Here is a 20,797-nt window from a genome sequence, read left to right as displayed (position 1 = left end):
ACGAGGAACATGTACTGACTGCATGTGAGAATGTTCATCTCCCATCTGACCCGCTCCATCTGGAATCTTGATCTGGATGTTATTTTCTGCATAAGCCCCACCCATGGCCCCATGCCTTTGCTCATGCTATTCCTTCTGCCTGTGGTGTCTTTCTTCTACTTCTCCATCTGGCAGGGGTCGCATCAAGTCCACTTCTGTATCACAGGTGTCTGTCAGAATGTTAGCATGTCACGGTGTAAGAAGCCAATTCAGTGAATATTTGATTGAATGGAAGGGTTTGTGATATTTGCCATGGGAAATCATGGACCACGAAAACACTAAATAATACACAGTAAAAATCAAGTAATTCTGGGGCACCCAGGTGGCTCAATGGTTGAGTGTCTCCCTTCGACTCAGGGCGTGATCCAGGGGTCCTGGGATTGAGTTCCTCATCAAGCCCTCTGCATGGAGCCTGCTTCTCCCTCAGCCTGTGTCTCTTTCTGTGTCTCTCATGAGTAAATAAATAAAATCTAAAAAAAAAAAATCAAGTAATTCCTTTTTAGAATTATTACTGCAAGACGAGTAGCATTTAGGAAAGCAGGAGGGAGGGAGTTACAGGTGGGAGAAACTGTAGGATCAAAGGCATAGACATGGGGATGAGCATGGGTTTTAGGTAAAAGGGGGATGTGACTAATTAGGTTGAAAAAGGTATTGAAAGAAACACTAGGTCATGTTTGGAGGGCCCATATTACCGAGCCCCTTGAGGTCTAAAAGAGATGAAATGGGTCATGGGTAGTCACTGAAGTTTCTTAAGCAAGAAGTAACCTGATGCAACTGATTAGTGAGATACAACCTAAGGGAGAGGGTGGGTAGTAGCTGTGCTGGTAGAGGCTGGATTGTAGTGTAAAACGGGCTCTTGTGAGTCAGGGGCGGGGGCAGAGTTTATCCTGGTGGAATCTAAAAGGAAGAAATGCCAGACTTAGATGACTATAGAACAGCTAGGATTCTTTTTATTGACTGACTTGGCATTAAAAACATCTAAAAGTTTGGAGGAAATATGTTATAAATAAATATACTTAAATCCCCCAAATTTTCTTTTATGGTCAACCTGCAAGCCCTAATTTGTGAAGGGAGATGGGTTGTGAACAAAGGTAATTCTGGAGTCCTGGCCAGACTTTTCTCAACAGTTTGGGCACAGACCTTTCCTTTATCTAGTATGGAAAATGTTAGATGGTTTTCTGCTGATTCTAGATGAAAATGCTTCAAAATTTCCCTTCTGAATTTGTATCTACCAACAACATGTGCTATCTCATACCTTCTCTAAAACTACATATTATTAAATATTTTAATCTTTTTGTCAATGATGAGTAGAAAAGACTATCTTATTTTAATCTTTTAAAAATTTAATTAAAAAAATTTAAAAAGATTCTTTTTGAGAAAGAGAGAATGAGCAGGGGGAGGGGCAGAGGGAGAGGGAGAAACAGGTTCCCCGCTGAGCAGGGAGCCCTTTTGCAGGGCTCAACCCCAGGACCCTGGGATCATGGACTGAGCCAAAGGCACTTAATAGACTGAGCCACCCAGGTGCCTCTCTCTTACTTTAATCCCTTGTATTTTATTAATAAGTGATATTGAACACCATCTATGTACAAATTAGCCATTCATATTCCTTTTTACCTATATATCTATTATTGTCCTCTGCCTATTTTGATAAGGGGATCTTTTGCTCTTTTTATTCACTTTTAAGAGCACTCTGTTTATTTTTAATTTTTTTATTTATTTAAAGATTTTATTTATTTGAGAGGGAGAAGGCAAGAGACAGAGCATGAGCTGGCAGGGGGGGGTGTGGAGGGGTGGGAGGGTGGGGGCACACAGAGAGAAAGAAGACTCCCTGCTGAGCAGGACCCTGGGATCCTGACCTGAGCTGAATGAAGGTGGATGCTTTCTGACTGAGCCATCCCAGGTTCTTTGTTTAATAACAAAATTAAGTTTTGTTCATCAAAGCTGATATCAAGAGCCTAAATTTTTATAGATTCTAAAATTTGTAGGGATTAGCAAACTATTCAATCTGTGAGTATTCTGGGTGTTTAGAAAAACTTACGGGATCCCTGGGTGGCGCAGCGGTTTAGCGCCTGCCTTTGGCCCAGGGCACGATCCTGGAGACCTGGGATCGAATCCCACGTCGGGCTCCCGGTGCATGGAGCCTGCTTCTCCCTCTGCCTATGTCTCTGCCTCTCTCTCTCTCTCTGTGTGACTATCATAAATAAATAAAAAATTAAAAAAAACTTACAAAATCTGCCCTTTGTAATCTTTAACTGGATTTTTTTTGTGTGTTTTTGTTTTGTTTGGTTTCCATATTGTAGAGCGCTAATTTAGAAAAGTAAAAGTCCCAAAATGTACCCTCATCTTTTCAAATCTGTGTGTCTTTTTGATGACTCCACACCTCTAATCTACACGTAAAGTAAGGAGGTGTTTGAACGTAGTTCCATCAGGTGCTGCCGTGTTGGTTCTCGTACCCTGATCTCCTTAAGGGAATTTGACAACCCAACTGACCAGTATACCTGTTATGGGCTGAATTGTAACCCCCAAACTCATATATTGAAGGCCTAAATTCCCAACATCTCAAAATGTGATTGTATTCGGAGATAGGGCCTTGAAAGAGGTAATTAAAGTAAGACGAAGTCATATGGGTACGCCCTAATCTGATTGGTGTCCTATTAGCAGAAGACGTCAGGATATAGACACACAAGGAGGAAACACCATATAAGACAAAGGGAAAAGGCAACTTTCTGCAAGTCCAGGAGAGGCCTCAGAAGAAACGAACCCTAACCACACTTTGACTGAGTCCAACCTCTTTGGACTTAGGATCTCCTGTGCACCTCATGGAGAGTCTTGGAACTCTCCATGGAAGTTGGAGGGCTCCACAGATGGGTTTTAGTAGTTCTGCAGACTTTTCATTTGACTTTTCCTTGTAGAATGCATTTTAACTATTTTAAAACACTGCAATAAAAATAGCACACATTCAGACGTGTTTTATTTCACATTTTAACATATCTAAAAACACCAGCATATTAAAATGTGCTGCTAGGTTAACTTATTTGGAACGAACATCAGAATAAAATCCCACCATCTGGATGTACATACTTGATGAGAGATATTGATATTCTGCACTGGTCTGTCTGTCTGTCTCTCTTGGATTCTGACATAATTGCTCCACATCTCCACTGATAGAAAATTGCACAAGTGCGTTTGTGAACACAGTACATTTGCACCTGCTCCGTTAAATGCCACATCGAGCTTATTTGCATTTGTTCCCCTCATGGCATAAGACTTGTCTGCGTACCCACGACTGACTCTCACATCTTGAAATCATCACTATAGAGCCAGAATGAATGCTTCCTTTCTAACTTTATGATTAGAAATGCAAGAATTTATTAGGTGTTACTAACAATTCAACTTTGAAACAGATATTTCCTACTACTTTCCTTGCAAGCTTCTGGATAAATTTAGTTGAACAAAAACTCAAGCTGTAAGGCAAGTTGTTTTTAAAAAAAATACAAAAACTATTGCCTCTTGCAACCATTTAGCCAGGTGAATCAGTATTTTCTAAATATTGTGCAAATAAACCAAAATGAAATAATAAATTGGATGCTGAGGATAATAAATGATTGTGATGGTTCCAAATTTTTGCATTCATCAAATCACAGTGGTCAATACGGTGTATATGTGGCGTATTTGAACTCCTGAAATAAATATATTCTAGTGAATTTTTACTTTTATTTGTCTTAAACATTAGAGATTCCCTGTGAAATTTCTTTTTTACTAAGGGTGCTTTTGCTACAAGAAAAACCAGCAAGATTTCCTATAGCTCTCAACATCCTCTAAACTTCCAAGGTGGATGTGAGAAGAGTTCTGGGAGGGGTGAGTCAGGGCAATGAAGGGTACCTGATCACCAGTCTCTATGCTCATCCCGAGAGCTTCCTTTTACCTCCTTAACAGAATGACCCAGTGTCTGGGCACTACACTCCTTCTGGGGAATTGCATCTGGTTGAGATTTCAGATGAAGCAATGAACGGTCCTGTGAAAACTCCTGGACATATATAGGAAATTATCAAATATTGCTACAAAGATTTTTTTAAATATTATTTTTATAGGGCATAGTGTAATTACTTTGAAACTTATTTCCTTGGTCAACTCCTCTCTGGAGCAATTCTTTCCCAGAGGCAGTATCTGATAGAGTGTGAGGGAGGAGTGGGGCCTGTACCTGGGGCTGGAGGTGGGTGGGTATGGGACGTGTGGGGAAGTGATAGGATCCTCTTGCAGCCGGCATAGTGCACGTGTGTGGTTGGAAATAGGGACCCTCGTTGGTTTCAGCCGCCGTCTTCAGCGATCTCCCGCACCAGGGTGTAGCATATTCCGAGGCCTCTCCTGGGTATGGGGTATTGTGGCCCGGCCATGACGCCTGGCTCTGGAAGTAGATAGCCCCAGTGGTGCGTGTGCAGTGTGTAGAGATAGAACAGGGAGGAGCTAAGGTTGCACATGCACCTGCCTTTTCCAGTGACTCCTCCCCCTTAAGATAAGAAATAAGCTTAGGTTTTGAATGATAGAGGGGAGTAGCTTCCAGGCATTGCCCTGGGACTATATTCACCCACTGAGATGACTGATTTTAGGGCTGAGTGTTTTGGCCGGAGGACTAGTTGGTGGAAATGATGCTCTCCTGATTCTGACCTTGGCTATTGTATTAGTTAGGATAAATGTTCACCTAAAATAGATATTGTAAACAGACGTGGCTTCCATAAGACAGGCTTTATTTTTCTTTCATCTAATAGCTGAGAAGCAGGAGGATCAGGGCTCTGTTTCACAGATTGTCCAAAGACCTAACTCCTTTTTTTTTTTTTTCCCTCCATCTTTAGGGTGTTGCCTTTATATGAATGATTCTAAATGGTTCCTCTACATCCATGATCCCGGTAACTGGATGGAGGTGAGAGGGTAAGGGGTTGCTCATCATTTAAGACCACAGCCTGGAAGTGAATGTATCACTTCCATTCACATTCTTTTGTCTAGAGTTTGGTTTCATGGACATGTAGAGCTGCAAGGGAGAGAGACTGAACATGTGGTCTTTCTTCTATGTCATGTGCCCAGATATAATAGTCGGCTCCATTATTTTTCAAAATAATGGATGAATGAATATTGGGGTACGACTAGCTGACTCTGCTAGGGTGTTTAATGAAGTTTGAACCACCATGCTGCCAGCTGGAGTTCTGCAAATGTATCCCCATCACAGAAGCAAATGGCCAAGGCTGGAGGTGGAGTGTCCAGGAGCGAAACCTGGCAGCCCCTGGTCTAATGGTACTAACTGATACGCCGTTATTAGTATCTGTTTTTTTTTGGAGACGGGCAAATCTCCGTTTGCCTATTTGGACCCATTCTTCATCTTCTTCACCCAGTGTGGTTCTCTGGGAGGCTACCATTTATGAATGATTCAGTGGACTCCTTGGCCTCTGGATTGAGAGTTGGCCAATGGCAGGCACAGGCAGGAGACTGGATGGCAGGATACAGTGAGTTGCTTTTATGACTTCCCTACTCCCTCCTAAATGGCTCCTGGTAGGCGTGGCTACATCCTTGTATGAAGGTCCCAGCTCCTATTGGGCTACTCTGTCATAGCTGTGGCTCTTTTTAGATCCTAGACCCCCCCCCACCCCCAAAAAGCGCCCCATCTCCTTCAAGTCTGGAGCTGGTAACTGCTTCCCCCTGCTGTTGGCCTTAGGTGCTTCCCTCTTCTGTTTTCCCTTCACCTGCCTGCACTTTTGAAAATAGCCCCTTTATGAAATTCTCTTCATTTGCTCTCACTTCGTTTCATCACTTTCTTGGTAAATTCCTGACTGATGCGAATCTGGTTTAGGGTGTGGTCAGGCAAGCCGAACAAAGGAGAAAGGAATGTAGTATTTGTGAGTGTGGGAAACGGAGGGATAACAAGCTGAGTGAAGAGAGAAATGAGGGCATGAGCAGGGAAGATAGACTGAAAAAGTAGAAGAATCTGTTGTTGGGAAATCCCTTATCGATCAAGGAACTTAGGGAGTTGGGGTACTAGGATGAGTGAGTGAGAAATTGGGGGCTATCCTCAGAGACGAGAGGGCTTAAAATAGAAAATTTGTCACTGATCAGTTGTTGATAATAACAATATCCAGGTCATCAGTTCTTAGTCTTGGCCCTTTAATCAAAATTGTCGGGGCGGGGGTGGGGGGAGCTTGTAAAAACTCCTGATGACCGGCTTCACCTCCAGAGATTCAGGCTGTAATTAGTCTGGTGTGGGACCTGGGAATTGTAATTTTGAAAAATTATTTCAGATGATTCAGATGTTTGGCCAGTGTTGAGAGTCAGTAGTCTAGGGTGTGAGCATGGGGGTGGCTGCTGAGGTGGATAGGGGAAAGTGATCCTTGGCAGCCAGAGGCCAAGGAACGGAGAGGGCAGAGGCTTGGAAGAATCAGCTATGTCGAAGTCACTAAACATGGCAGCAGGGCTCAGGGTTCATGGAGAGAATACAGTTAGTCAGAGGTGAAAACTGGGTGGTTGGTAGGGCTTGAAGAACTTGGGAGTTTAGTCACCCTCCGCCGACTTTCTGGTCCTCCCCTCTCCTCTTAGCACAGGGTCAATGTCCAGGGGTCAGGTTGCCTCTAGGTAGACTTCTCTTTGGCCTACCACTTCTCTCAACCCATCCCCATCTTAGGTTTTCATTATTTGCTCTTGGAGTTACCTTTTCCCACTGCTGATGTTTGGGGAACCACAGACTCAGGGCCTCTGCAATGTCTTACCCGGATCTGATTTTCTTGAGAGCTGACTCAGTTCCTTGTTCCTTTCCAACCCACAACCTTCTTCCTCTACTCATCCAAAAAAAAAAAAAAGAAAAAAAAAAAAAAAGAAAAATCACTTTCCTCTGCCCGACTCCCTCATGGTTTCTGTAGGGGGTTGATTATTGCCAAAGGCCCAGTCCTACCTACCTCCTACCACCCAGGAACAAGCTTGTGTACTATTGAGAGGGGGGCTTCCCAGACAGTGACACGACACACATGGTGGGGACAGTCAGGTACACAAAATCATTCAATCCTCTTTATTTCCAGGTGAGTTCATGTAATGCTGTGCAGCTGGTAGAGAAAACAGGCCATCTTAAGCTGGAAGTTTCATCCTCTCTTTTGTTTTCTACGTGCGTGCCGTTGTGGGGCCGTTTAAATCAAATTCTTCTCTGTAGCTGAGCACAGACCCCGCACATTTCTGGTTTTGCTCTTTCTGAAGATAATTTCTGCTGTTTAATGAGATCTGAGAATGAAGTCAGGCATGAGCAGGAGAAAGGTCACAGTGTGTGCTCAAAGGTATATTAACTACTGTTGGAGCTGACATCGGTCTCCTTCCAAGAGGACAAAATTAAGCAGCAAATAGTAAATACGTTCAATGGCACTTTATTGCAAGGAGGACCATTTACAATGAAATAAGAATATGAGAATGGTTTCAAAGAGAAAATGGGAGTGCTTACAAATAGAACACATCTTACCGGTTAGAGTGGGAATGTGATTCCAGTCAAGGTTAATGGGGAAACGGTTAATGAAGGGTACAGATTCCAAAGCTGCATGATGCCATATTGTATCTCACAGAGGTAATTAATACTAGAGACTCTGGCTAAATGGACACATTATACACAGCAGACAACTTGAAATTCCGCACACCATATAGAGAGGCTCCTCCGGATGCTTTATGACTCACCCTGTTCCTGACAGTGGGACATTAGAGCTGGCGTTTTCCAGCCCTTTCCCTCCCGGAGTCAGTGTGGTACCCGGACAGAACAGCAGACGGGGACAGGAGCGGGGTCCAGCTCAACTCAGTTGCTGGGAGGTGCTGGGTCACCTTGGGCGAATCTTCCTGCTTGTCTTGGGCTCAATTTCCTCACCTGTAAAACGAGGGCGTGGGCTACAGTGATCTGTAAAGGGGTTTCCGGTTTTGAATCTGAGACTTTTTTCCCTGCACTTCATTGTCATCCCGTCGTTATCACTTACCTACTTCATCATTGTGTAAGGATGGATGTAGCTGGGTTGAGGATGGCAAATAGAAACCCAGGCGTGGATTTACCTGCGTTACCTGCTTGTGGCCCTTGTGTGTACGTAGGCGTCCACTTACTACGTCTTTGAAATGATATAACCTTGGAGATTTGTGTCAAAAAACTTTCTATTTCCACCATCAGTGTTCATGGTTTTTAATCCCTCTCATTTTTTTCCCCCAAAGGCAAGCTAACGGGAGTAAGGTTACCTATAGAATTAATGCCTGGGATTAAGGCGAATGTGGGTGAAAGAGCCCCTTAGCCTGCTGGTTGCAGGATTATCTGTCTCTAAGAAGCACCTTCTTTTCTCTCCTTTTCTTGCTCTGAACACCCGAGGCGGGAGAATGAGGCCAAGGATCTGCAGCAGCAGGTGAGGGAAGGAATGGGGATCACATTACATCCTTCACATTTAGCTGTCTCCTTTGGCTGTCTGGAATCTTCTCTGTTTGCCTAGCTGAGTAGAGGGGCTTAAAAGTAGGGCATTTGCACACACTGAGTTTTCATCCCAGTGATCATCTTATTGACAGGCATTGCTCCAGCTGAACAGTTTTCTCTGTGTTCAGGCCTGTTGGTAGGTGGCATCCCGAGGGCAGATTCCATTCTCATCCCAGCCCCAGAACTCGCCCATGGCTGCTTTTTAAAATCCCCAGGTGCACCTTGTTTCCTTGTTTATTTCTCCCTTCTCCCCTTCCCTGAACCCCAATATTGTCTTTACTTTTGCTCCTCGAGGAAAAGAAACGAAAGCAAAGAAAACAAAAAGCAACGTCCCTGGGTTCCCTGGCTATAGAGACCATCCATGCTTCCTTTAAAGGAGTCAAGAAATACCCCCTGTTATTCTGAAGGAAGTAGCTTACGAAGGCCACCAAATCCCAAATTTAGGGGGAAAAGGGGCCGAAAGAGTGCAGCTTTACGCACTAAATCTCCAGGTTCCACGCCTCTCCACAGACAATGGGAAGGGAAATCGTGGAGGGTTGGCGAGCCCAGAGCCAAGCTACCCTGTGACACTGACAGCTGCAGATTTGCGCCTATTGATTGTGGTGGAGGAGCGCATGTTCCATCAACCTTTAATTGAGCCGATTGCCGAAGAGAACAGGGTCAGCGTTTGCTGCGGGGCTGCGTCTACATAGCCACGGCTGAATTCTGGTTGGCGCCTCTTTAACAGATCCTCATTTGGAAGCTTTTTCGCATTCTGTGGGTTCTAGAACATGGGTCCTTGGCTGAGAGGGTTCATCAGAATCACCTGGTGGGGGGGGGGGAGGCGGTGATTCCCCCAGAAGATGGTGCCTCATCTCCTTTGTCTCTGATTGGGTTTGGGCAGGAGGTTGAGTAATTGTATTTTTAATAAACTCTTTTTTTTTTTTTTAAAGACAATTCTAATGAGCACTCAGAAAATTCTGGAAGATTCCATAGCAAATTGAGAGACAAAGTTAACAAGTTAAGGAGACAAAAAAAAAAAATAAGAAAGAAAGAAAGAAAAAGCTGAAATTGTGAAATAATCCTATCACATCTTGCTGTGTGGGAGGGAACATGATTGCATGGACACGAAGAGAGACACAGTAGCACCCGCTCTGTGTGATTCTTGAGCGGAGGGGCCTTGCCCTTTCTCGTTGCTGCGTGGCTTGCTTCATCTCAAGGAACAACTGGACTTTCTTGGAGGGCTCCCTCATTTCGTGCAGCTCTCCCTCAGACTCCCCCCCCCGTCACCGAGGACCTGGTGGTGAATCCGGCGTCCACTGCAAGAGTCCATGGGACTTCATGACATGACACCGGATGATGGCGGGTGACCTCCTCCCATTGCTATGTTGGGTGTATGCTCAGACAGTTCTGATTTTGATTTCCTGGTAATTGCTTCCTCATGGACTCAGCCTTTAAAAAAAAAAAATTTATTTTTTAGTTTTTCAAAAATGTCCTGGTCCCACACAGATGCCTCCAACGGATCCCTTCTTGCCATTCTCGGCCTCCCTCAAAGCCCAGCTTGTTCCTTAATGAATCCGCCGCACGCTGAGCTGTGGCCAAGGAAAATCAAGAGGCCGTTCCATCAAAACATCCGTGATGGAAAAGCCTGTTCCCGTTCTGAGCTTGTGTTCCCCTCGTGTCCCCCCCTGACCCGGAGGGTCTGCGTGCGGGTCAGGGGAGGACGTTTGCACCCCCCACCCCCGGCTACTGTTAAACCGTCCTCCTGGTGGTGACTCTGCTGTGTTTACATTCCTGGGCTGCTTTGCCTTTGAAGCTGCTCCTTATTGGTGGGTTGGTGGGGCCTGGTGGCTCCTATACATTTTAAAGCTGCATTCCCCAGAGTTTGCCCCAGCGATGGAGACCTGCACTTTGTCTTTTAAGCAGATAAAAAGAGAGGTCAGTCAGAAGTAATTCCCCTACTCCTCGTATAAACAATTTAACTGCTGCAGCAACATACTTGCTTGGAATTACTCCCTCAGATTCAATTCCCTTTTCCTGCTCCACTTGTAAAAATGGTTAGTGTCCTCTATAAACTGCCGCTCACCAAGGTGCAGGGCTTGCTGTGCGGTTGTAGAATAAATGTTAATCTAATACAGGTTACTAGGTCAAATGCAATCACAGGCTTGTGGGAAAAGCTTAATACTGTTCTGCTTCTTCTAACACAGTAAACCTGGATATTATATGATAGGTTAAACACCAGTGAACCATGGCAAGAATTTTCTTGAAAGTAGGATTTAGTACAAAGGAAACTACATTGAAATGGTGACCTAGGATTGACTTTGCTCTCCAAGAGAGCATTCTGAGATGCCGGAGTGCACTGTGAAAATGGACTCCTTAAAAATGTGATGTTCTAGAATTCCTTGCTCGGGGGATGAATGCCAGTTGGAGCAGCTGCGACACATCTAAGGGTTTCATATGTTCTCAACTATGACTTCAGTTCCCCCTCATTCCCCAAAAATTCATGAGTGCAGACACACACACACACACACACACACACACACACACACACACAAGCTCTCCTTATGAGAAGTTAATGTGGCACTGGATGGCCTTTCGAATTTGGATCCCAAATTGAACATCAAGTGAACACGGCATCAGGGGTGCCGAGCATATGGGAACCAACTGCCTTGAGAGGACTCCGTGCAGATCTCGGTGGTGGACTCCACACTGTTGTATGTGGATATGTTAGTGCTGTTAAGTGTTCTCAGCCTGTATTTGTGACCAGATGCCAGAGCCGAGATGTACATATGCCAGCAGATGTATAATAAATGCTTAAGTAAATGAACATCAGGTTCCAGGGGAGCTTTGGAGTCTGTTTGGCAGGACCACTTAGGGCGTCCTGCATGGTGACAGGACTAGGCCAGCACGCACTTATCAAAGCCTTATGGGGTCTTCGGGGAGGATGTGCCCAAACTCTCATCACGACGGTAGTGGCAGCACGGGGTCCTCCTCCTCCTCCTCCTCACTTCCCACCGAAACCCCATTCAATAAGCAATCACGGCCAGGAAAGCAGCCCCGACTCACAGGCTGGAACCCATCCCTCCTCCCCAAAGCAGCTGAGAATGCTGCTTTGTGTCTTCTTTTGGCTCTTAAGAAAAGTTCTAACCAGGCTCCAGGAATTGGATTTGTTGAAAAGCATATTTGTGCGTCTGTAAATGTGACGTAGCTCTCAAGCGATTAAGCTAGATCACTTAGCGTGTTGGCAGAGTTACTATGTGCACGTCTCATAAAGGGCCTCTTGCTGCCTGGGTGTGCACGTGCAATAACTGAACGAATCAGGTGATACGTCCCTGGATGGTTATGAAGCTCTACGGAAAATCCCCACAGGTACGTGAACGACCCTTAGGAATAGGCATAGGCTGGATGCAGATTTTGGTGAAATGCATTTTTTAAATTCTGTAAAAGAAATTCAGGTTTTTAGGAAACCAACCCAGCGAATTGGACTTCATTCCTCACATCAGTGGTTGGCAGGAACGGATGAGACCTTATATGGTTAGTTTTTGTCCTCGCCGGCCAGCCCATCCCAACCCAACCGCCACTCCTTGGCGCTCCCCCTTCTGTGCTGTGAGCATGTGGCTGGCCGCTGGGCTCAGAAAAGCTGGCTGGAGGGAGGCAGCCCAATGGACTCTCATTCAGATAGTTTCCCGGCAGCCAGCATTAAAGCTAGTTTCTTCGACAGAAACGGGGACCCCAGGGACTTCCATTGATTGGGAAATGTCAAACACATGATTCATAGATGACTTAAAATGCCCTGGGCCCCTTTTCTCTCTTTAACTGCAGACCCAATGGTCAGGTTTCTCTGCCTCTTTAGTGCTCCATTTTCTCCCAAGTTTTTCTTTGAAAAGGTGTAAAGGGAAAATGTACCTCTCTCCCCAGCCTCTGCGACTGGACTGAGCATTGAATGTTGGCGGGGGCTATGCTCTTTCATGCTTTCTCTTGGAGTTTGATGCGCACGTAGAATATTGGAGATACACATAACCATTCAAACTGGTGGAAGCCAATCTGGCAAGTTTTCAGGTAATGGCTTGCTCAGGATGGAAGTGCTGAAGGATGAGATATCTCGTTCTTGACAAGTTCAGAATGGAGACTTGGCCTCTATAAAGATGTCTGTTCTGTGAGTAAACATGGCGTTAGGGGTCGGACAGCCTCTTGCTTCTTCATAGCTGCGTGACCTGAGACTACCTAGCGCCTTGTGCCTTAGTTTCTCCAGCTACAAAATGGGAGCGCTACCATCCGACTTTCCCTTTACACTGTTATGACCAGCAGGTCCTTGGGCCTGCGGGTCTGCGTGCAGCAGTGGGTCGTCACCTTTCTTGTTTCCCTGCATTTTCTATCAGTCTTGAAGGCCTTGACTTGGTCTCTTGTTTGGAGCATTTTGCTCCTACCCTTTGGACTTAATTTTTATCCTTTGGTTTTCCTGACTTTTCCTAGGGACACCTTTGCCCTCCCTCCTTCCACACTCTCTATCAGATAGTTGGCTTGGAGGGGTGATCCGGATATCACCGCATTGGGCTTTGGAGGTTAAATGGTGTGTGAAACCCCCAACAGAGGGTAATAGATAATTCTTTGCTCTCGTTCCTTTCCCTTTCCCAAGAAACAATTACCAGATGAAAGCAATTTGGGACATTGCTTAAAATCTCTGAGTCTGTAGATAATGGGAATAATAATGTCCGTTCCACCAGGTTACGGGGAGAGTCAAGTGAGATAATGGAGGTAGGAAGTCCAAATCCTGTCATCTTCCACCAAAAAACAATTCAAGGCCCCCCAGATGACCCCAGGGATAGGATTTGAGAATCGGAACCATCCAAGTGGCGAAGAATATTTGCTATCAGGTGCAACTTACCCAGTAGACACAGTACGTACAGATTGTAGGGCTCACGGTGCTTTTGAAGACCCCCCCCCAAAATATCTTAATTTCTTTCCAAGCCAGAAGAAAAAAATGTCAGCTTTTAACATGTAATATTAACAAATGCATTTTTATAACAACGCAGTTGTAAAATATAATCTTTAATACTTTTCGTTTACCTAGGAAGGTAAAAGTGCCCCTAAGGCCCACAAAGGTCATGTACATGACTTCATGACTGCCTTCAAAGTCTCCATGGCTAACGCACATGTCACCATTTTGACAGAAATTCCTGTCTTTTTTTTCATACAGTAGGAAGGAAGTTCCCTGCACATGAGCAAAAACATTCAAAACTGGTGATTTCTAAGTGAAGGCAACCCGTGACGGTCAGCGAAACGAAAATGTTTCTCCTCCCTCCCAGGGAGGCAATTGTGGGTAAGGAGACCCAGCCTCTGAATGGGGGAAAAGTCTGTTAACTACTTCTATTTGTCCTCGGTTTCCTGTAGCCAGAGAACTGATGTGGGATTTTATTTGCCATCGGGTCAAAAAAGTCCTGCGATTGGGAAAAGTATGAGAGGTTCTTATCGGAGGGAAATCCAGGACTTACCATGCATTGACTCCTTGGCCACACAGCTTCCAGGGGACAGGAATACAGATGTAGCCCCCACTAAGTAAGAGGGGAGAAAACCAGACGTTCCCTCACTGAAATTACTTCCCTGAGTGTAGAGATCAAAGCAGGGCTCACGATCAGGGAGTCGGGATATGTTCCTTAAACCTTCAAATTACTGCAAATGAGGTTCAAGCCTCCATCCTTACTCCATGCCCTTTCCGCCTTGTCTTAAATCCTCTGGAGAGGTGATTTCCCTCCAGACAATTACATGCCATCTCCAAGAGAAGGAGAGCTACTGTGTGGAAGGCCATTGCGGCTAAGCACGACAAGCTCTAATTTCATCACAACGTTATGAGACTGATCAGTTCCTTTGTATAAAATCTTAAAAGGGCCCCATGGACTCTTTAAGCCAAAAAAGGGCTTTGGAAAGCAGTTCAGGAAATTGCCGTCGTGGAAGCGATTTCCACATGTGTCTCTCAATATTGCAGTCTCTCCCTTTAGGTGCCGATCTTTCCTAGCCTGTAATAAGAAATGAAAGAACAGCTTATTTTCCTTTTAAAAAGAGGCACAATTAAAAGAAAAAAGTCCCCAGGAATCTTGTATGTGGGAATGACACGTAGGTCATTAGCTTTCTTTCCTTGGCTCTCAGGCTGATGTGTTTTCTCGATTTGCTACGAGTGTTCCGTTCCATCGACGGCAGGAGGGATTACTTGTGTGTCGCTGAAGCAGAGTGTGGATTTTAGGCAGAGCATGTGATCCTAAGAATGAGGAAAGATGGTATAAATTTGCATCTTCTTAAGAGGAACCCTGTCTAAAAACACTGAGACCATTTTAATCTAATAAAATAAAAAGGGAAGGGATGGAAATTCCATCCGAAGACTTCACATAACCATTTCATTTCATCCGAGTAAAGAATTACAAAATCATCTGTCTGGCTGTTAAATGCCTTCAAGGGAGATTTTTTTTTTTTTTTTGAATTGTAGTGCACGCTAAGGTGGGTGGGTTAATACCATGGTTTTGAGACAAGGGGAACAGCTTCTGTTCTTGGGGGATGAGTCATGCCCTTCTTCCTGAAGAACTTTCAGAAGTGAGAGTTGAAGTTACCTGTGGGGCAGAGAGGCCAGTGCTCCGGGAGGGCCCATGTCGTCAATGAGGACACCTCACACACGTCCTGCAGGGCACCCAAGCCCTGTTGATGCCCTGCCATGGAGCATAGTGTTGGGCTCCTCCTAGCAGGGTCACCGATTATTTATTGGAAACTGACTTGTGGCTCGTTTCACGGTGTTCCTTAAGCTTCCGCTTTTACATTTATGTGAGTGTTAGGCCTGGTCTTTTTCTTTCTTCTCTCACCTTGCCACTGGACCGTGCAACCCACATGGATTCAGATTTCTTGGAACAGGTTTTCTGTTGATTCATGCTCATGCTTTGTCCTCAATTCTGTGTTCATGTGTCAAAGCCTTAGGGTGACATACACAACGAATAGGCAAACTGTACCAATACCCTTCTGGCAAGTTATCTGAGAAAGTCGAGGTCATTGTTTGAAGAGAGCATTTATTTGAAGTTGGTTCCATATTAGTTGAATTTCACAAATATTTTCGAGCTGAGTGAGGGTCTATGAGAGGTGCCATAAGGAACAGAAAGATGAAGACGATACGGTTTTGTCCCTCAAGGACTTTGCAATCCAGGATGGAAGAACTCGAATACCAGGAGATACTCACTGTGCTATCGTGTAGACTGTGGAGCCCTGCAGGAAGTGTGAGTGAGTAGGGAATGGGTGTTGGGCTTGAAGGCTGAGAAGAGTTCTACTACATGGAGGGGGTAAGGGGTGAGGGCACCTGGGGCAGAAGGAATAGGAATAAAGAAGCATGGATGAGTGAACCAGCACGGTGTGTGTGCATGTATGTTCGTGCGTGTGTGTGCGTGTAGGAGGAAGTACAGGGTAACATAGGCCTCGTGTGCTGGATGCCACCCGAGACACAAAGACAAGTCAGGCTCCACAACCTCCCAATTTAAAGGTCTAGTGAGGAAGACAGGCATGTGCATAAATAACTTTAATATGAAACAGGCTGCAAGGGATGCCAGGAGACAGGCATGCGCCATGCTCCGAGTGCCTCTCAGAGAGAGATTGGGGGGGGGGGGGAGAGTTTACTAGGATGTAGCAGGATTAGATCCAGGGAGTAAGACAGTTAGAAAAGTCAAAGATGACTTCTGCATTTCAAAGACCCGTACCTCTGAATGAGGAAATAACCGACACAACACATTTTGCTCCTTGTGCAGATGCAATTTATAATTTCTTTCTCTAATCCCAGGTAAACCCATACTTGAGTTTTAGGCACAGGTTGGTGTGTTGAGTTATCTGATGTTCTCATAAATGCATCTAAAAACTGAAGTCTGCCAAAAAGGTTGACAATCTACTCCTTGACTGGCCTCAAACCCTACCTGCAAATAGGCGCCTCCTAACGTAAGTGCTGTGCGACACCTGTGAAGGGTAAATATACATTTACCAAGTAAGTGAAGGGGGTGGAGGTGATGTGGTGAATTTAAAATCCAGAGGAGTGATCCACCTGAAGCCCTGATATTTGGGAAAGCCTCACAAATGGTTTTTTTTTTTTCCTTCCAGTTACTGTTGGAATGGTGGGCTGTGGATATGGAAGGGAATGATCTATATGGCAGGTTGGGATAAGCAATAGCTCTGAGGGGTGGGGGAAACGTCCGTAATATGCATAATGTCTCGGGAAGAATGGAAGGACTGAGTTTGAGACAGATGGCTGAGGGCTATCATTTATGGAGCATTTACTGGTTTGTCAGAGTGGCTCTAGGCACCTTATGCTAGTAACTCACTTACTAGATCATATTAACCTTATGCAGTAGATTTTATTATTATATTTGTTTCGCAGATGAATAAACTGAGGCATTAAGATTAAATAACTTACCAAGACACAAAACGCTAAGTGGGTGGTACCCAGAGCCTTTGCATGTAATCCCTTTGCCAAAATAAGTCTCGATAGCAGAAGGCAAGAGAAGAGAGGTCTTCGACCTCAGGGTGTTCCTGTATAAAAGCATATTTTGTTTTGATTTGAGGAAAAGAAATATGTTAGGCCTTGTTCAATTTCCTAGGGGAAAAAGGATGAATCATAATTTTAGGATTCTCAAGCACCGTGATCTATTCGTCATTCATAATAAAACTTCTCATATTTTGGATGAGGAGACTGAGACTCGATTAAAATTATCTCACGTGTTCTGGAGATGGAGAACATACCCAGCAATCTGCTGCCTAATAAGATAGAGCGCCAGCTTGTTGACATCAGCACCCATGGGTGGGCAAGGTCCACGAAGTAAAGATCAAACACCTTAGCACAGGGCTCTGGCCCTGGAAGAGAGCCTCGCAGCAAAAGGGAGAGGGTCTACTGGATGTTCTCGGAAGCAGAGTAGACGTCCAGGGGGCTTCAATGTACTCCTAATAAATTCTCAGTGTACAATGTACAGTCTGTGTTGGCTGACAACTTGCTTTTCTGATCAAATCCAGTACACGTTGCCGTCCATTTGATGGTTGAAGTCCTTATCAGGTCCGTCTGAAAGTGTATGAGGTGGGTTTGCACAGTGGTGAGGGGCCCGGCAGTTAACCTTGCATGGGCTTCAAGTTCAAACTCCGCAATGACTTGCACGTTGTATGACCTTGGGCAGGATTCAATACCTCCATTAAGTCTCAATTTTCTCAAGTTTAAATGAGTGAAATAATAATCCCTGTGTCATAGGATTCTGGGGAGGATTAAATGAGCCCGGACAGATAAAGGGCTTAGCACTCGCCTGGCTCATAATGAAAATTAAATATGTCTTCGCTAATTACAGCAAACAAAATAAATTCATTATAAACTTGTGTATGTTCATTATTGAAAATACAAATTGCACTAAGATATGATGGAGTCCGTGGTAATTATAGTAAGATATGTAAGAGTGCCCGAGTTTTTATTGCAAAGAGAAAACTTTCTTTTCCAGATTGAGTTTCCGAACTCGGAGTCCCTCTCAGGAGGGCAGACAACCAGTAAAAAATGGTCATTTTTAGAAAACTTTCGTGGAGACTACTGTGTTGTTCAAAATCAGTCTTGTGGAGACTCCTGAGAAAAATCTCTTCCAGAATTTAGAGTTCGGAAAGGACTTTCTCCCTCTGATGTCTTTCTTATGTTGGAAAAGGAAAACCACTCACTCACAGCCCTGCTCATTTTGCTTTGACGGTCAATACCTTGGTGCTGAGTTTTGTGTTCAGTTGTAGAAGGGTAGGTTAGCATGGATTTGCTTTTATTTTTCTTTTGTCTTACTATTCATTTAAAGATTTTTCAGTTTTATGACATTGGTGTCTTACGTTTTAAGCTGCTTCAAGACTCTTCTCTACGTTGGAGGAGAGGAATGTAAGAGCATAAAATAATGTCACTGTGGGTGGTTTTTCTTGTCCACGCCCCCTACACCCGGTTCTACACACCTGTTTTTTTTTTTTATTTGACCCAAAGTCCAATCAGAATGGCAAAGTTGATTTTTATGTAAACACTTATATGTCATAGTGGAATGGGCTATGAAAATCCTACTCCCACAGGCCATTTAATTTCAGCGGGGAAGTGGTCTTGCAAAGGACTAGAGGTAAAGATTGTTTTGTAGACTGACCAGGTGGGGACATAACTTGCTAATGAACCAAAGGGCTTAATAATCACAAAATAAGGCCAAACAACCAAACAAAAACAAGAGCTAACATTTATAGCATATTTTAAAAGGCCCCCTCACATACCCTGGCTCATTTGTTTGTCCTATCAACCCTGCAAAGTCGGAAGCATTATTTTCAGCTCCATTTTCTGTAAGAAAACTAAGCCTCAGATATGGTAAGAGGCACCCCGGGTCTCACAGGGAGTAACAGATCTTAATTCAAAATCCCGGGTCCTGCTCACTCATCCAAGCTGCCTCCCCCCAGGCCTAACCTCACGAGCGCAGCAAGCAAGGCTGTCTCTTGACCGCTGGCCCCGTGTCCAAAGGTTTGTTCGGTAGACGACAGGAAATAGCTAAGGGTTTCTAAGTAAGCAAAGTTGTCTCTCAGGTCTATGCCATCAGGAAGTTTTTCTTTTTCTTGCCTAAATCTAGGGTGATCCTTAAAATCCATCTCCTCACAGTTGGGGAAGGTGTTTGGCAAAAGAACTTTGTGTAGCAGCCGTTAGCCCAGCCCACCCGTGTTGGAAGAGAGTCACATTTGCCCAAATCGGCTGCATTTCTGGATGTGCCACACGATGAGGAGGTCGGTCTCTAGAGCCACAGGACCACAGCTGTGAATGTGGCATCTATAGTAAGACAGATTGCGAATCGTGATGAATTTTTTTCATGTCTGAACCCAGCAAAATAGAAAGTGACCAGCATGAGCAAGACTGGGTGCAGGGGGAAGAATCACCCAAGCAAGGGGCGACTTCTCGGAGGCCAAGGACGGCCTCTAGGCAGAGGTTCCTCACACACTTGTTGAGGAGGGATGGGTGGCTAGACCCGACTTGGACTGGTTTTACCCGTATGTCAGTTGTGTCTTACGTGTTGAGTGGACTGTCTGGGGTGCCTGGTGCATCCCAGCACATGCGTTCGGTCCTTCCCGACCCTTCCTTTTGTTATCCTGAGAGCAGTGCATTGTAAGAGCTGGCCAGGCATCACTCTGGGGAAGGCCCTGAGCAGGGTGGACCCCACCGCCATTTGCCTTCACCACCCTGGTCAGTGCAGTGGGCTGACAGGTCCCCAGCTCTCCTCATAGTCTGCGCCAACTTCCACGTGGGCGCCATTCCTCACCGTCGAGCAGGCCCTGTTGTCCTGGTGGTACCACTTGAAGGTTGTTCACCACGGTTTCTTCTGGAGACTGTCTTTCCTCTTCATACCCTGGCCTGCCACGTGGACGCTAGCATGTCTTACGCTCTCTCTCCTTAGCAGCTCCTAAATTTCCAGAATTTGAAATTCTGAGCTCTCCTTTGACAGTCGGTCTCATTTTCCAAATAGGTCAGTGGGAGTTTCAGTGAGCCACGTAGGTTGGAACGGGTGTGCCTTTCTGGAAAACTCAACATTTTGTTGTGTTGGCTCCAGGCCCACCTCTCCCCATAACCACATTCTTTTCTTTGTAGCGTCCGAGAGAACAAAAGTCCTATCAGGAGTAAAGAAACCACCTGAACCATGCTTTTTATATTTCCAGAAATAGTTCTTGGGGCCACTGAAAGACGTTGATGCTATCTTTTTAATATTCTGAGAAATAATCCTATTAAACAAAAAACAAGGGGAACTGTTATGCCCACAAAGTGGAATTACCCAAAGCTGCCTGGCAGGGGTCGAGTTACTTTTCAAAACCCTCCCTGTGTGCTGCTTCTATCGCTCCATCTAGGGCTTGGTGAATGAGCAATAATTTGTGGATTCTGCTCATCTCTCTTTGCGAACTTTGTTCTGTGGAATTAGATACAACTTTGACAAATTAGAAAGAGCCCCCCGCGCCCGCTGTCCCCGGGCCAGCACAGTCCACCGATTGTGCGCCCGGCGTCGGAGGGGCAGCCCGGCGGGCCCTGAGCGGCAGCCCGGCCACCACAGCACCCTTTTTAATAAGCAGGTCTGTCAGCACCGGGTTCTGTGGATCTTCCAACCTCCCCTTAATCCTTAGGATGCACAGACTCTCTTCTCTGCTCCGCCTGTGGCAGAAGGCCCCATGCAGGGGAAGAAATCTCTTCTTTGTTTATGGCCTATGAGGCACCACAATTAACCTCTGAGATGAACTGTAAGTGAGTGAGGATCTCGAGAGCCCGGGGTAGGGATTAACACATGGGTGAGGGAG

The sequence above is a fragment of the Nyctereutes procyonoides genome, unplaced genomic scaffold (assembly GCF_905146905.1).
Source record: "Nyctereutes procyonoides isolate TBG_1078 unplaced genomic scaffold, NYPRO_anot_genome, whole genome shotgun sequence".
In the NCBI taxonomy this organism is placed as follows: Eukaryota; Metazoa; Chordata; class Mammalia; order Carnivora; family Canidae; genus Nyctereutes; species Nyctereutes procyonoides.
Note: the sequence above shows the minus strand (reverse complement) of the source record.